Raw genomic sequence first — 3772 nt, 5'->3', positions numbered from 1 at the left:
GGTGTAGGGAGCTCTCCCCTCCCTGCCTGCCAGGCAACCGGTCCCCTGGAGCCCTGCCACAGGACAGGCAAGTGGCCTCCTCCAGAGTATTAGGGACACAGTGTAGGGGCCCATCCAGAGTGGGAGGATGAGCATGGGGCAAGGCCAGAGCCAGGCCAGGACAGGACAGGGCAAAGACATTCACGCTTTCCCTAGGCGGAGACCCAGCCCTTGGGGTTCACCCGCAGCCTAGCAATAATTGGGGCCTGCAGCACTTCTCTCCCCGGGAGCCTGGGAAGTCTCCTTTCCTCTACCTCCTACTCCCAAACTACCAGCTGTGAATTTCGTTGATCTTCCTTTGTGTCTAACATATTTTGTTTACTAAAGGAAGTGATATTTTTTTAAAAAAAGAATTTTCTGTTTAAATATGATGGTCTCAGATTGCACGGCAAACTGGCAATCATCTGAGCCTTTCATAAACAGGGTTAAGCATAAACAGACCTTCTTTCATAATGGGATTTTTTTTTTTTTTAAGAAAAAGATGCCATATATTTAGCAATGATCTACTATGAAATGTAATTTGGGTATCTCGTAGCTTTCAAAATCAGAAAAACTGTAACTGGCTGACCAGAAATTTTCCAGATACAGTTGGGTACTGGTCTTAAGTAATAATTCTCAACAGCGTTCTTGGTTTGCAGTTGTGCTAAGGAGAAGTCTGGGAGCCAGTTAGGCGGCAGTGTTACTGAAAGAAGCAGTTTTCTCTCTGGAGGCTGCTCTCCTTCAGCATGAACACAGCCACAGTTCTGGCCCATGCCTGTAGGGATTGGACTGTGTCTCCTGGTTATTTTGGTATGGAGTCCAAACAGACGACACAACGCATGAAAAAACTAATTTTAAATTGTCCTCTTTCCAAAAAAAAAAACACAAAACCCTAGTTTCACACAATAACATCTTGATAAGGTGAGCTCCTAGATGACTCTGCTTTTCACCAAATTTACCATCATTCGTATCTTCACCCTGTCAGAAAAGCAGTGAGACTCATTTTCTTTACTGCAAACAGACATTCTTTACAGCAGGTGATTTGGTATAAACTCTTCTTCTTTGCCTCTGGTCTCATCCTTGGCCCAGTTGCCATGGCACCACACCACAGACCGGATGGCTGGGGCAACATTTATGTTTCTCACATTCTGGAGGCTGGACGTCCAGGTCAAGGCTCTAGTGAGAGCTGTCCTCCACCCTGCCTTCTCTCCACGTCATGTGGCATTTCTTCGGTCTTTGCTCCCTGGCTCTCTTCTTCCAACCCGATCAGCAGCCCCCACCCTCAGGACTTCAATCACTGTGCAGGCCCATCTGCAAATCTACTTGCACTGGGAGGTTAGGACTTCGGTGTTAGAAGATGGTTGATGGAAACAAGTGTTCCGTTTATAATAGTTAAACACAATAACCTGTCTTCCTTGGAGCTCATTTAATAAAATGTCAGAGTTCTTCAACTTTAGCAAGAGAAGCAACAAAAATCTGTTCAGTACATAAATACTGGGATAAAACAACCTATCTCATTCTAAATAATACTCAATGCTACACAATACCATTCACGTACTATAGGGGAATTTGGCGACCAAAAAAAAAAAAAAAAAAAAAACTGTGAGAATGACTCTGTAAGGAGCTGGAGGAGTGAGACCTACATGTGGAAGATCAAGCAGGACTCCATGAAAGCACAATCTGCTTGGGAACTGGTAGGTAATCTGGGAACAGAAATGGGGGCGACTGGGAGGTCTTTCAGGGAAATAACTTCAATAGCCTTCTCCCCAGCTTTCCATTTGACTTAGTTTACATATGATCACACAGTGGTCCCAGCTATGATCTGTGCTTGACCACGTTCCTTGAAAAATCGACTACGATGCAAGTACATCTGAAAGAGAGGTGACTTAAAAGAGCCAAAATGAACATTCCCACTCTGTTCCTAGTCAACAACAAAAGGAGAACAGTCTCTTTAGGCTGCATCAAAATGATGGTAACATCAGGAAGACCTACTAGGTTAAATGAATATATATGTGTGTATACATATATATAGAGAGAGAACAGATGATTAGCTATGTGATAGATTAGATTGATAGGTAGACAGATAGACAGATAGATAAATAGATAGATAGACAGATAGATAGAAAAAATAGAGATATATGACAGGTAGGATGGTATAGACAGACAGACAGAAAAATGGACAGATCCATCCTCGATTCCCAGGTTAATCTAAGCAGAATTCCTTTCCCCTACTATTGAACATGATGCTTCCAGTCTCCTGACTCAAGTACAAACTCCTCTCCAGTCATCCAGACGAGGCTCTCCACAAAAGCGCACAGGTCCACAGGTCCAACTTTACCTTGACTACCAGACACACTTACCCTACAATGCTCCGACTGCTTGCTGGGGGGGGTGCGGGGGGGGGAGGAACTGCTCCTTCCTCCACTTGCCACCAATCTTTCCACTCTGTCTCCTCCCTGACACCTTCTCTTAAGGGCATCACACATGGATTCTTCCTTCAGTCCACTGCATGAAGCTCCGAGGCTGAGAGGGCCCCTTCCTTACAGTTTTTGTCTACTGTTGTCTGCGACTGTGATTTGACACTCTTGTCACTGTCTTCTTCTCCGGGTAAGTCATTTCATGTGGGTAAGGCTCTTAACTGTATTATTTACTGGTTGGTTCTTTCCTGCAACCTCAATTTAACCGAAGGTAACTTGAGCTTAGGGCCCTGAACACACACATCCTTACATGGCCTGGGGCAGATGGTAAAGGAAAAAACGCCTTGGTATCCGATGTAAACGTGTTCTGGAGGGTACCCTGGTAATGCTTCCCTCGGTCTGTCTTGGAGAGAGAGCAGAACTTGGCATCCTTGCAAGAATTTTTCACTTGCCTGACATTCTCCCTAGATATAATTTGTTAAGACAGGTACTTAGGAGTTCCCATGACGTGTCAGATGGGGTCGCTGCGTTCTGGCCACCATGGCAGGGCCTTGAGCACCGACACTTCCCCGACACCCACCGTTTTCTGCTCTTGGGAACACCCCATACCCTGGTAAAGTAAGGTGCTGCCCACTAAGTTTTACCGTATACTGGGAGCAGAGGGGCAAACGGGATGCAGGGCAGTAAGGCAACCTCAGAGGACCACGAGCACGGGGAAAGCAGGATGCCACTACAGACCGCGCAGCAATTTGTAAGCGGAGACTTTTTCAGTGGATGCTACAAGCCTGGCTCATGGTCAAGAGGGCGCCTGGGAGGGCCGTTTCCTGGCTGCCAGCTCTGCCTCCCTCCCGCGGTCCGAGGCTCTAAGCCAGCTACCCAACCTTTCCGGACTCGTCTTCCCCGTGCCCTCGCGGCACCTGGCAGCACCTGGCGGCACCTCACGCAGGTGTGCGCTGGCCACCGAACGAGCGGTCACTAAGCGCCGGCAGCCGTGACGGCGCCAGGTTCATCCACTGGCGCGAAGGGCGTTGAGGCCCTCAGGCCGTAGGCCTCTGCGCCCCCGCCCGGGCCGCGCTCTCCGCCGAGCCAGGCCCGGGACCCGACTGAGGGGCTGAGTTTCGACCTTGAATTGCGACCCTGTGCGGCAGGGCCGGACCCCGAGTCGGCGAGCGCGGCGAAAGCGGGCGGCGGGGCCCCTCCGTCCGGTGGGAGGGCGGGAGGGCTCCAGGCACGGAGCGGCGCGTCCTGGCGTTGCGGGGACCGTGAGGTACTGGCCTCGCCGCGGCGCGGAGGACCCACTCGCCGCGCCCCGCCCGGCCCCGCCACTCAGCTCCGCT

The sequence above is a fragment of the Condylura cristata genome, unplaced genomic scaffold (genome assembly GCF_000260355.1).
Source record: "Condylura cristata isolate star-nosed mole 26May11 unplaced genomic scaffold, ConCri1.0 scaffold00028, whole genome shotgun sequence".
Lineage (NCBI taxonomy): Eukaryota > Metazoa > Chordata > Mammalia > Eulipotyphla > Talpidae > Condylura > Condylura cristata.
The sequence above is the reverse complement of the archived record's forward strand: the minus strand, read 5'-3'. Positions refer to the sequence as shown.